Source organism: Tympanuchus pallidicinctus, unplaced genomic scaffold, assembly GCF_026119805.1.
Source record: "Tympanuchus pallidicinctus isolate F22 unplaced genomic scaffold, pur_lepc_1.0 scaffold5, whole genome shotgun sequence".
In the NCBI taxonomy this organism is placed as follows: domain Eukaryota; kingdom Metazoa; phylum Chordata; class Aves; order Galliformes; family Phasianidae; genus Tympanuchus; species Tympanuchus pallidicinctus.
In genome coordinates, this window is record NW_026294769.1 from 67,237,260 (window position 1) to 67,251,598 (window position 14,339).

The window sequence follows — 14,339 nt, forward strand, 5'->3', positions numbered from 1 at the left end:
TTTGGTGCTAAAAGCTCTACTCAAGTTCATACTTACTACATCGATAATATTGATTTCTTTCAAGAAAATGTAAACTCTCAAAAATATCAGGACAGCTTTCTTGAAATAAAATAAATTTCCTGATTGCCATGAATTACACTACTTTTCTCTAATTCTTTATGAATAGTGCCTGGAATTAGCCATTCCTGTGTTTTATGGTGAATTGATGTCAAGTTGAAAGGATTGCTAATCCTCAGGTCGTTCTTTCGAGCTTTTAAGTACACTGGCAAAGTAAAAGCACTCTTCCATCCAATCTGGGATATCCATATGTTTGAATATGTACTGAGAATACTAAAAATCAACTTTTAAAATTCAAGTATCTTCTTGGGCAGTATTCTTTAACAGCTGATTAAAAAAGAATCTAGTTTTAGGAGATGTCATTGCTGTTAGAATGGAATTTCATTACCTGTCCCTGTCCAATGAGACAATCCTCCTATGATCATGAAATGACCACGATATGATATCTGAACTGTGCAAAGGGCTACAAAAATTTGCATCAGACAACATCAATCTGGGTTAGAAATTCATGCTGCAAAAGATAATAATTCCAAAGCTCAAAAGTTTTGTAATATATCACCTCTATATGTTACAACACGCTGCTATACATGACCAGAGGGTTTAAATGTACTTGTTGGGTAATTTTCTGCAACCTCATTTAAAGATTAATTTTCTTTAGAACTCAGGTATATGACATAGAGATTTGTATAAGTATTTGGACTGAAGGACTCTCCAGTCCTGCCAGTCTTTTGTTATTTGTCTAAAGGCTTCAGGATAATAGTGTTATGACTTAAATCTCCTTGGATTCACTTACAAGTGACCTTTTTTTGTCACTTCCTACGATATCCATCAGCTGCTCCTTGGACTCAGAGAAGAATTTTCATTTTGTGGAAGTAGCAGATAATCGGAATGTCTGCATCCCAGCTTCAGACCACTGGAGAACTTTCAACTGATCCTGACAAGGGCATTTTCTTATGTTTCATGACAAAGTTGCCATCCACAGTCCAACATTTTGAGTCACTTGCAACATGCTTCTGAAGCCTGTGAGAAATTCATGATATGAGGATGTTTCCCACTTGCTATGCAAGACTGGTAGCTGTTTAATGATTAACTTCATACAAAGTTTGCAGCAAAGCAATCCTGTACCGAGAATATGGGTAATAGATATATAATATAATTTGAATGTTACATCAGAGTCCTCTTGTCACTGTCCCCATTCATTCTCAGTAGCTACTGAGGGTGGGCAGAATCAACAACTTGCTAAATGTATCTATAGGATGGAGTGATACCATATGAATCAGAAACAACTAAACCTGTGGTAGCTGTGTTAAAAATCAACTTCACCCTGCATGAAATATCTGCTGCCTCTGAACTCTCCACATCCTCTCTATAGTGGCTTTTCTGCTCTACGGTGGGAGCTCCCAAGCAGAGCAGAGAACACAACTTGCTGCCTGTTGATTATTCAGGCACTTGTCTGATCTGGTATTGTCTGAACACTCCACAGATTTAATCAGTGTATTTCCTCCTGAAATGATCACTGCTTATTCTCCTCCAGAGACAAGTCCCACACAGTCTGTGGCTGAGCCAGGAACCAGAGCCCCATGTATTCACCTCAGTCTCAAGCACATAGCCAGGCTTTGAGCAGGATGACTCCTTCAAGCTGCTGGGTTGTTCTTCCTTCCCCTTTGGCATGTACCAAATAATACCATTTCCCTCTTATGAACCCTGTGACGGTGTCACATCCTTTAGCTGGCACTGCTGCTGGTCATTCTGTCCTTCAGCTGAGCGCTGTCAAGTATAGAATTATTAAAACATTTCTGTGGAATATCCAAAAACACAAGGCAGATGGAAACCTCAACAAGAACACAAAAATGTTCCTAAATATCCTATTATTTTGTTCCTTGTGTGTATCTGTAACTATATTGAGACATGCCCAGATCCATGAGCATGTCCTTTGAAATGTTATGTTCTCTTTGCATTGAAAAATGAGATCATCTCAAACAAAGTGACTGAACAGTCTTTAAATTTTGATCCAGACTCAGTCCATGTAAATGAGGCTCTTTACACCCACTTCAGTAAGCTCTGACTCAACTTTTAGACTTCAGAAGTGGGACATCCCTGACAAAGTGCCTTTGTCTGGGCTGTTCTCCCCAAGTTCCCTTTATAGTTACTGAAAATAGGTTGCAGCTCACCTCATGCTGGAAGAGCAGATGTTTAAAATATAGATACTAAAGGAGATATCTACAAAGGTTGGATGAATCACAGCCTAAACTGCCTCTTTCATTCTACTGACTAAAAGAGAGGGTGATGAGCTAAGCCTAGAGGTAGACACCTATCCTGAAGGTGCTGCATGCCCCAAGTGCATTGCTGCAGGGTTTTCTTATTTCTGCTCAAGCCATACTCTGACCACATACAGGACTATAGCCCTCATCCTACATTCAAGAAGAGGTGCCAGAACAACAACAACAAAAATTAAATGATAAGCTTTTAATGGAAGCCCCCAGGAAATATTTAGCTGTAGATATTTGTTGCAGAGGAGCTGGACTAGATGACCTTTAAGGGTCTCTCAACTCAAACGGTTCAATGATTCTATGATAATTTTATCTGTTGGGTGTGCTACCACAAATGTTGCCATACCTGCCAGTGGCAAACTGATGAGAACTTTTAATAATATTAGATTTATTTTGTCTAGAAGAAATTTCATACATAAAATACAAAAATCATATGCTGTAATATGCATTTAGATATTTTTACTGAGAGAAGAATGATGCAGCTGAAAATTAAACCTCATGTTTTCCATTTTCATTTGTATCAGTTTCCTTTCTCAGCTCAAACGATTATGCTGGTACTGTTTTTTTTAGTGACAGCATGAATTTATGCTGAGACAGAAGCAATCAAGTCACATAGCTTTCAGGAAGATAGGAAAGCATCAAGGATTTGTCTCACTAGGCTCTGATAGTTAAAAATACTGAATAACTCATGCATTACCTCTCTAAGCCTTTCCTATTACTTAATAAACCACTTCACAGAAAAGTAAATTTGACCAATGTATTAATTAGTTTAATTGGCTGATGTATTGCTACTTTGTCAGTGGGTGACAGAGAGATGAATATTTTGTATGCACTCATGGTGCACATTTTTCTCATTGCAGAAACTGGAGATGTACATGGTGGGAAACTTGAGGTTTCTTCTGCTCTTCTGCAGCAGCAGAGCTGAGCTGCCTGCTACGTGACTACTTGCCAAGTGCCAATGTTAAAAAAATAAAAAGAGGGGAAGATAGAGAAAGACAACTATTTCAAGGGACAATTATCTAAATGAGCTGGAGAAAACTGGGCTGACTAAGTCCTTGATCTTGGGAGAATTCGTTTCTGAGAACTTTGATGAATATCAAAATGGCGTTAGATTCTGGATTTTAATAATGCAGCCTTTCTCTTCTTCTCCTGCCTCTAGGCAATTGTTGTTAGGTCCATTTTTTACAAAAGCCTAGGTAGCAGAGAATAAGGCAGAGCCACTAAAGCACTGCTGCCAGGTTCCCAAGAACAGATGAGAAGGCAGATGTGCAGTACCTCCAGCACTGCACCTCCTGACTGAGCCTTTTTATCTTCCAGGTTATAGACCTGCTTCACTTCTGGGTCAGCATATGATATTAATTAACTGCAGAAAAAGTTTTGATATCTTGAACGCAGTCAGTGACTTACACAGCTTTGATTTCCTTCCTCCATTATATTCATGAACTGAGTCTGGATCTTGACAAAAGAACAGACATCTCTAATTAAAAAAAGCCACCAACACGAACTGAAAGATTCAATTCCAGTTCCTGGCTTAGAGTTTTAAGTCTGCCTCTTCAGTGAACTGTGTTAGAAGCATAAATATTTTGTTGCTCAGGATTAGAGTCGAACAAATCTGGGACTGAAATACCAAGCCAAATGTTAGCTTGGAGCCAAAGGAAGGCTGGACACTTGAAAGCAGATTCTCAGAGAAAGCCCACTGAAAAGCCACCTGAGCTACCAGTGACCATGAGTGGCACAACTGGGTTTTGACTGCAGACTTAGAAATCCAGGGGGCTCTGTCTTTGTGGCAGAGCCGTACTCATGAACCTGCCCTTGGATGGAGGAACCAAAGCAAGCCTCTAACATCTTATAAATATCTAATGTTGTCTATCATACACTAACAGATAATGAAATTGTGGAGGATCTGAATTCTGTTTCTGCTATGCTTAATCAAGACCAGGCCGCTAAGAGCACTTCTACTGGTCTAGAAATTGTTAGTAGTTCTGAAGCAATCAAGCTAAATCTTCCTTTGCAAAAAACAAAAACCAAAGAGCATTGTGAATCTCAGATTTTTTCTGGGGAACATCTGAATCAATTTAATTCAGTAACTCACATTCCAGTCATTAATCCCCAGCCATTTTTTTTTTTTTTTTTTTAATTTTATTGTGATTCTGATTTACTGCAGAGCTCTCTGTTCATCATTTCTTCAAGAAGTAGTTGCTCAGATCCTCAAGCAACTCTTTCTCTTGATTGGGAAAATACTACAGAGATATAAGTCTATTATTCTTCTGAGAGAACTCTTCCCCAGTTAAAAATAGTGTCTGTGAGGGAAATTATGATCTCGTTAATAGCTTCTGCTTCTGAGAAAGACTACATTAACAGCATAAATTAGGCTAAGTTTCTTTATATCTACTAGATCTATTGTTTGCTGCAATACCAGCACAGTAACAAATATTAAAAATTAATGTTGAATATATATCCTGGGAAGGCTTAAAAATGTTGAAATTCCACATACATATCTTCTGATTGTTGAAAGAACCTGATCTGCCTAGTGCATTCAAGAATGATCCTATTTCCTCCTCAGGAAGAAATCCCAACAAATATCTTATTTGTTTTTGACACACACAGGAAAGGCCAAAACAGAAACACATTTTCTCGTGATAACTGCAGTCAAAATCTGAGGGTGTTGCCAAGGTTCACAGAGATGCTGCCTGGTCACTGTCATCCTCCTTTCTTCTGTCTGTAGGAATCAGACCAAAACCCCTGAAGTTTGCATCTGGAGTGGGAGATGGGTGAGGCTGCACAGTTCTGGTTTTCGTGACCAGCTCTCATCTCCTGCTAAATCTAGTCAACTAAGTTGCAGATAGCCAGAGGTGCTAAGGAGTAAAAACACTCAAGTGTGCCTTCTGGGGCTTTCTGTTGCTTTTCTTTCTAAGCTCACATTCTGGAGGGATCCAAGGGTCTCCAAGGCACAAATTCATTTATCTTCAGTGATCTGGCCCAGCTGATGAATTTAGGAAGGATTTGGATTACAAAAACAAATGTTCTGCAGTTCAAGACTGAGCTATATTGTTCTGCACTGGGAAACTCAAGAGGAAGTGCCCTTGTCTGCTGAAATCCTAATTACTGAGCTAAAATACTTGACCTCACTTTCAAAAGAACTTTGAAATAATTTATTCAGGACTTTGTATGATCTGAGGCTCTGAATTTTAGGCAACAAGCTTCTGAAAGTTACTGATTTAAGCTTTTATCTACAAAGGAAAGTCTCGTGGTGCCACTTGCCTAAACAAAATGTGGCCACTCCAGGCAGCCAGCACAAGTGAGCACAGTGATTCAATCCCATGGAAGTTCTCACTTTTTCCCTTTATATTTCTTTCATAGAGGTGGCATTTTTCTTGGGGAGGAGGTAGTCAGGGGTCACAGACTGTATTTTTCCATTTGCCTGTTACAAAATATGTAGGAGCACTCAGGTTCTCTGTTCCTCCATTAGAATTGACAGAAAGGTCTCAAAGTCACAGAAGGGCACATACACGTGTGGTGCAGTTGCCCCAACCCTGTGAGCAGAGACTAGACTACAAATGCTACAGATTTCTAATTAACACATGATTTCTCATTAACACATGATTTAAACTCCATTTCAACATCTTCTGTGATTTAAGTTCCTTTTCTTTTTTTCTTTTTTTTTTTCTCAGAACATCAGGGACAACAAGAAGATTCTCTTCTCTTCTTCTAAATGAGAATTTGTACGTCATCCAGCATCACTCAAGTCTAAGACTTGTCTAAGACTTCCTGTTTTAGCCATGGGTTGGGGTTATGCCCCCTAATGAACAGATCTATCATTGTCATTCGTCTGTAAACTCAGCTCTCTTACTCAAGTTGCAGGGATTGGCCAACTTTGCTTGGGAAGCCCCAGTGTGACTCACGGCATGAGCCTATTGCATAACCCAGCCCTGAGAAGGAGTTGCTTAGGACTTAGGGCTTCTTCTGTCTTTTTGGGAAAGGAATCACATTTAAAATGGTGAAAAGCAGCCTTAGAAATGATCCATGAAGCAGGGAGGGATTTGGCTGAAGAACATTCTCACAGCCAGGCTGTTCTTTGCACTTGAAGGTATAAAAAGGATTGAAGCACAAGAGTTTACGATCATATGCATACATGCATCTACTACCTCATAGAGGTAACAGTATAATTACTATTCTAAGCTTCCCAGGAACTCTGGGAAGAAAAAGATAAATCCGAACAACCAGATGATTTCTCTAGCCCAGACCAGGAGCCAGGTAGGTTGTCATGTGGCTCCTGGACACAGGAGCAAACATGACTTGCAGTCACCTACTAATCCTTAGTCCTTCCCTTTAAGTCTGATATTCTCAATGGTAAGGAAATTAGATCTGTCTGAGTCCAATTCCAGCTACAGATGATCCTGTGCAACAAGTAGATTCAACACATGAACACATGGCTCCTTCTCAACCACAACTTCATCAATACAGAATGCAAGAAGAAAAAGTAGAAATGACCCATGAGATCTAGGGCTTTGGCTGACACCACTGATTAAATCTGGATTCAGATTATGGCATTAATCCAAAACAAGTGTAAGATCAAAATTCTGCCTTGGTGGCTGATAATTTTAAGACTGTACATTTGATATATAATTATAGTACCTATGAGTCTTAATGAAGATTTTCTTTATTCATGAATATAGATAACTTCTGAACTGTAGGAATTTCTGATCCTAGCAAGTTTTACTAAGTACTCAGCTACTAATTATGAACAGCAATAAAAGGACACCTGCTGAAATAATTATTAAAGGATGTGCAACTATAACCTGCCACTGATCAGATGGATGGAGGCAGTATCCTACATCAGCAGAGATTGCAGTATTCCACATTTTATGGGAAATGTACCATTAGGTAAATGATTATATCAGTAAGTATGCTAATTTGTGTGACTATTAAACAACTTGGATTGGAAAGCAGAAGGAAAGCAGCAATATAGTTACACTCTAAATTAGAGAAAATAAATCTATGCACTCCACGGTGCTGGCATAGATCTTATTTACTCACAAATAAATCTGGAATATTTCCACGAAACTTGCTTTGTAATAGTACTATAAATCAGGCAGGAGATAAAGATTGGACCCTGACTGTTAGTAGTGATTTAACAGCTGTAAATTCAAGACAAAATTTCTTCCATGAATGTATCTAATTGCATGTTGAACTCAAACAGGTTTTTTCATGGATGCTAAAAATGTCTGTGAGTTTAAGGGAAAAATAACACAAATCCATGTTGCCAGTGTCGATCCAGGATAAGTACAATGTAAGTACAATCTCTGACTCCAGAAGTCCTTCAGACAAGGTTCTGGGAAAATGGGATTGTCATCTGGGGAAATATCACCGCATATTGTCCTGCTTAGCTCTTGCTTTGTAGGCACAAGTTTTTATCCACTACTGGGACAGAGTCCTGAAGCATTGGCTTGGGCAGTTTTATGTTCTGATATGGAACCATAGTATGATGCTAAGTCCTTGGTGTTATACTGAATCTCGATAACATAAGACTTGTCCCAGTGCCTCTGGCTGGCACTTCTGGCCAGAACAAAATTGATTTCTACACATTTGGCCAAGTGCATTAAAAACAGCATGCAGCTGCACCAGCCTTGGCAGGAGACACCTTCCTCTTTCTGACCCAGCAGTGCTGAGGAGCACCTCAGCTGTGTGTCTCTCATTTCTCACGTACTTGCTCCCTTCTGGCTACAAGGATGAATGAGAAGAGAGTGGGCTGTGGTTTGACCGCTAACAGCTGACTTCTTTTTTCCCCAGAGTGGTAAATATGAATGGCAAAGAGCATGCAGTTGTAGGCTCTCCCAGGACCCTGGGGACACAGTTTGGCTTCCAGATGCAATCTCACCCCACCCTCATGCCACAAAGCCACTGCTCCAGTCAGTGTAACAGGCTAGCCCTTTTTTTGCCCTTTCTCCAAAGCAGACTGAATAAACAGCTTGAATTGAAATACTATTTTCCTTCTTAAGTTAAGGGTGATTCTGGTGATGTGTTATTTTTACCTGCTGAATTACAAATGAGGCTTGCAGTTAGGTGAAGATTAGTTGCACTACATTATTTGCACAGGTATCACTTAGAAACATGCATGTTTGTATTCAAAGAGAGGTCCTCCTTTATATAGAATTATATGATGGCTTAGGTTGGATGGGATCTCAAAGATCATCTCATCCCAGCCCGCTGCCTTTGGCAGAGTTGCCACCCACCCAGGCTGCCCAGGGCCCCACCTGGCCTTGAAAATCTCCAGAGATGGGACATCCACAGCTTCTCTGGGCAGCCTGTGCCTCACCACCCTAACCGTAGACTGGGGGTACAAAGAAAATGAGTAGAAATTAAAAGCCCATGAACTTTAGGGAGCTACAAAACACTCACAGAGTGTCTCACAGAGATCTCTGGTGTGGAAGTGCAGCAATTTCAAGTGGTATTGGTTTCTTTAAGCACCAAATCTTTTAAGACTGGCTGTTACTCCCAAGTCTGTGCTGTGGCACCATGCAGACGTAGGGCCACTTTCCACTACACACTCAACTGCTCCCATTTGCTCTGTGCAAATCCTTCCTCCAGCACTTCCTCTCTGCCCAACGCATTCAGGTTTTGTGAGACAGAGCTCCACTGGGGCATTTTCCACCCCAACCTACACCATGCCCCTTATTGCCCCTCAGCAGTGCCACCTTGCTTATCGTTCAGCCCTGCACTTCTCTTGGAGATCACCCAATGCTCCTAAGAGTGCTCTGCTTCACCTCAAGGCTCACAACTTGTTTGTTATTTTTTTATCCGGCTTTATATATGAAAGCTGAGGCTTGAAATGCCATCTCCATGGTTGACACCTCTTTTCTCTGCCTCATGCATCCTGCTGGGTGCTTTGCCCAGCACACTGTTGAAGACATCTGCCCAGTGCTGCCATGTATTGACAGCAGGGAGGCTTGAAGACGTACGAGTATTGTTTTGTTTTCCTCCTTGTGCTGCGGGCTGTACAGGACTTCCTGCTGCAGCCCCCCACTCTCTCTACTGCCACTGCAGTTTTTCAGAGTTAGCCACATGCTTTGAATTGTTCTGTGGTTAACCACTGAGAACAACCCCCCACACAACTACCTACAGATTGACTTGCTTGAACCAGGGTGGTAGCAAAGGGGACAGAAGAGGAGGTGGGGGGGGGCTTCCCCTTTTCATTTTTGATGAGAATAAAATCAAGCTTTTTCTGACTTCTCCAAGCTGCTCACAGCCACTGTGTTGGGGTGCGTGCTGCTTGTTGGCATTTTCCCATTTGTTCGCATTTCCTGCTGATGAGAAGAGACTTGTTTGACAGCCCTGGCCCCGAACACTGGGGGTTGCATCGTCAATTTGGTGTAAATCATCCTGCCTGGTGAATGGTAACAGAAAATACGACCTCCTCCCAGTGCATGCTGTGTGAACCCAAAGCTGGGGGAAGACTTCTGCACTTTGACATTGCCCTATCCCATATCCCTTAACTCTTATAAAAGTTGAATACTTTTCTGCTGACTCACAGAGGCAGATGGGTTTTGTTAACTCCAGCCTTGAGATAGGGGAGGATGTGGGGAAAACATCGCTGTGTCTCAGAGAAAGCTCAGCCAGGCTTTGTAGTTTAGGGGAACCAAGCAAAGAGTTTTGGTATGGTATGCAGTGCAGGCTGAGCCCTGCTGCTCCCCATCTTCACACTAATTAGTGCCTGGATAAGGAGACAAAGAGTGCTTCCCTCTTCATCTGGTACCCTCTATATTACTGCAACCCAAAGCCCAACTTTAAAGCCAAGGGCAAGGGGAAAACAAATACTCCAAGCAAGCCTATAGCTCTAAAATTCTTGGCAATTCCGTTGTCTCTACTTAGGTTTTCTTGATTTATAGAATTATTTAATGAAAGTGCTCTCTGCTTGTATTTCCTCATATTTTTGAGGACTATGAAGCCACTGAAGGAATTGTCTTACAAACCAAGTCCCATATTGAGACAGCTTTCAAATGTGATTGGCATATCTGTTCCATGTAGTACTTATGAGAGCAGACTCAAATGTAAATACAGATAATTATTTCACCATGTGCCTTCAAGATCCTCCTCAGCGGCCTTTCGGCATATAAAGGAGGCTATAAGAAAGAAGGGGGCAGACTCTTTAGCAGGGTCTGCTGTGGCGGAACAGGGGAAGTGGTTTCAAACTAAAAGAGAAGAGGGTTATAAGGAAGAAGTTTTTTTACAAAAAGGCTGGTGAGGCACTGGAGCAAGTTGCCCATAGAGGCGGATGCCCCACAGTTGGAGACACTCAAGGTCAGGCAGTATGGGGCTCTGAGCAACCTGATCGACCTGTAGGTGTCTCTGTTCATAGCGGGGGGTTGGACTAGATGACCTTTAAGGGTCCCTTCCAACTCGAACGATTCTATGATTCTATGATAAAGTTTATTTTTGTTTATAATGGCTGATTAAACACCCTACAAAGTGTCTAGAAGAGGTTTGAAGAAACAATCCAAAAGTGATCTACTTGCTGTACTCGCTCAGATAAAAGACAAAACTGTATTCTTTGCTTTTTCCAGAAAATAACATGAAAAGAAGGAGTTAGAACCTCACAGTGTGCAGAACAATTTCAGGGAAAGAGGCTTAGTTCCTCTGGTCCATTTATCTCTGAGCAAAGAAACATCACTACATGCATGAAGTTAGCTGTGCAGGACTCTTTTCCTGTCATAACTGTTTATTTGCACATGCCAACAACAGTATGAAAGGCAGAAGGGCCAGCAGTTGTGATGATGAATGTGTTGGACATTTGGAGGAAAGGTGCATCAGTTGAACTTCCTCAGTGATGCAGAAAAGGGAAGAAGAATGAGAGAAAGAAAGAACAGGACATATCTAATCTTAGAAAGTTTAATGGTGTGGTTGGTTATCAAAAAGTAGCTATTAATCTATTTATCTATTGGCAACTGGACAGATAAATATTCATGTCCAGGCAGACCTCAACCTGCTGAAGGTATGGGAGTGAATGGCAGCAGAAACACAGAAAGAGCTGCTGGGGAACACTGGCACAGGAATCTGGGGGCATGGAGAGCTGAGGTGGGAATACTGCATTTAGATGGTTCAAACTAACGTGATAATCATTTATCAGGGAACAATTTAATGGTTGGTACAGATATGTAAAGAAGTTCAAAAGATCCCATAGTCTAAATCTAAGTGAGACTTAAACCTTTGTAAGGGCTATTAAGGAAAAAAAAAAAAAAAAAAAATGCTGAGGGGAAGGAGGAAAGAGAATTCACATTTATAAAAAGAAACCTGCACACAATGAGCTGAAGGTTGTGCTTCTGCACTTCCTGGTCTGGGCGTGAGCAGAAGAGGAAATACCAAAATACCACCAGAAAAACTGTTCCCACAGCATTTCCAACCTGACTTAAACCAGAAAGCTCTGACTGTCCTGCAAAAAGGAGGGAAAAACCAATTGAGCCAAATCCAAGGCTCATCACTCAGTGAACCACATTTCCACACCTAGAGTTGGGAAGACCTACAGAAGTCTTTACATTTCCCCTTCTGTCCACATCAGTGCACTGTTTTCTGCACTTAACTGACGTTTAATGATGCTTTGACTGTTACGCCATCTTTGAGACATGCTCTAGCCACTTCAGTTGCAGCCTTGGGCAGGCAGGGCACTAGGTCTAGTCTAAATCAGGTAAAGAGTTCATTGCCCTGCCTCTCATTTTGGAGGCACACAGAGTGTGCCCACCTATGTACACAGCAGGAACCAACATTTCAATGCATAAAAAACCATCAGTTTCAGTGTTGTTCCATGTTAATAACTAAATTCCTGAAGGCTTGCAGGCAAAAAAAAGGCAAGGATTTGGCCAGACTGGTCTCATACAAACCTTCAGCAAATTCTGAAGAAAATCCTAAAAAAGAGCAGCAAGATCACATTCAAAGGATTGTGCAGAAATCTGCAACACCAGATAATTATTAAGTTTAAAACTTCAAAATTCGAAGCTTTGGAAAAAAATTAGGAAAATGGTTCCTTTTCTTTGTTGGTATGAAAAAGTAAGGTATTCTCTCCCGTTAAATCAAAAAAATTAAGTATTAAAGTCTTTTGAGTATGCATAGATGCAGTATATTATATGCTACAGATCAGGACATTTTCAGTAGTCTAATGAAAATCAGGACTAAAATAAAGGCTGTTTTCCCTATAGGTGTTTCTGAGTATATAAGCAATTTCTGAATCGAGTTTTTCCCTGAAATTAGAGAACCAAATCCCTGGATCAGGTCCAAGGAGCAGCTCAGGAATCTGTAGTGGAAGCATGGCCTCCTGCTAAGGGACACAAGGAAAGCTGCAGCAGTGATGATGCTTTATCTTCCACATCATCCTGCCACAATGCTTCCAGGAGTGCTGGCAATGAAATCTGCTCCAAAGAGGTCTGAAAAGAAGAATCTTCTTCCTTTTCAATGCTGATTCACTGATTTTGAGACCAGACAAACCATTGTGCTCATGGCCATGGTTTAACAGAGAACACCTCAGGCTAGCAGTAATGCTGCCAGGGGCTCTCACATTTGAAAATGAAGTTAAAACCTCAGTTAAGCCCAGTGTTTGAATGCAACTTTCCAGCTAGGGCAGCACAGCACTCAGTGTTTTCCCTCCTACAGCAAAAGCCCCTTTCTGGCCTCCCAGCACACTGCTGCATGAAATACATTTCCAGCAAACTTAGTTAAGAGACAATAGGATAAATAGTTGGAACGTGAGTTTTCTGTAAAATTTAAAAGTAGATCAAGAATAAAACATGAAATACCAAGAAAGCACACAATACCACTCGTAAAATTCTCTTTAAGATGATTTTTACAGAGGTTGAGACGTTGCAGTTTACTAAATGTGGTCCTAATGCTGCAATACTTTTCTTATGCAGCTCTTCCTAAAGTCACTGAGGTTTTCTATGTGAGTAAAAGTTACTTACATGGGTAAGGACTCACAGAATCTGGCCTGATATGTAAAGGCTTACCTAGCTGTTATCTAGGCTGTAGAGCAATGTGCATTTTAGGAACGAAAAATGGACTTTGGTGATTCCTTTTGAAAAAGTTTTCCCTTCAGCTTCACCCATCTGCTTTTTGCAGCTCTGCAGCCCCGCTCAGCCTTTGTCCTGCACGGCACCCAGCACCCTCCCAGCCCACGCCTGCGACTCACCGGGATGTGTGCAGGCTGAATTCCCATGCCAGATGTGCTCCTCAGACCTAAGGCCATTATTCCATCTCAGACTAAAAAATATTCTCCCGTGCTTTTCTGGAAAAGACCATGTTTCTTCGGGTTTTATTTCCACGAAAAAGAAATAGATGAAATAAAATAAAAGTCCAAAGTAAAAAACGACAAAGAAACAGAGAGGAAATCCAGTGCACGGTGAGCCCAGAGTTCTGCAGGCTAAGGGTGTTGCTCTGCATCCATAAATGTCCTGACCGGTGTGCAGACACAGGCACTACAACTGGAAAGAGAGCAGGAAGGAAAGCCAACCATGTGAGCAAAGTGAAAAAAAAAAAAAAAATGGAAGTTTTTTTCTAACAAAAAAAAAAAAGAGAGAGAGAGAAAAGGGTCTGCTCGGTGGACAGCACTTGGGCTGATAGCAGGGATTTCAGGAAATCCAAACACTCAGACAGGAAATCTGAACACTGGATAAACACGCCATAATCTCCACAGATACAGCTAACGTGCTGCCTCTCCAGTTAACCCTTCTGCTGCCCGTGGCAGGCTGCAGTCCTGGCTGCAGTGCCTGGAAACACTGAGCTGCCCCAGGAGCTCCCAGCCCTCCCCTCGCTGCCTCCAGCCTCACATCCTGGTGGGGATTGTTTCCTTTCTTTCTTCCTACATAGTGATTTTTAGGTAGGGTTTCTTCCTCTGGGGGTGATGTTGCACTCAGGGTGCACACACACATTTGTGTGCTGTCAACCTGAGACTCCTGAACCGGTTTTACTTCTCCCTCTGCTTTCTCCCTCTCTTTGGCTGTAACAGAAGATTGATGTGCCTGTCTGGGGGAC

At 41.4% G+C, this 14,339-nt stretch overlaps 1 protein-coding gene across 3 annotated transcripts in view; it reads right to left on the reverse strand.

Annotated features, from left to right (window-relative positions):
• ASAP1 (ArfGAP with SH3 domain, ankyrin repeat and PH domain 1) overlaps window positions 1-13,952 on the reverse strand; it is a 137,634-nt gene extending 123,682 nt beyond the window's left edge. The window contains exon 1 of one of the 3 annotated variants that reach the window (XM_052704806.1): window positions 13,498-13,952. The gene's annotated coding sequence lies outside the window, so the exon portion shown is untranslated. The remainder of the gene's footprint in view (window positions 1-13,497) is intronic. The other 2 variants (XM_052704808.1, XM_052704807.1) reach the window with 2 other exon arrangements.
• Window positions 13,953-14,339: the final 387 nt, after the last annotated feature.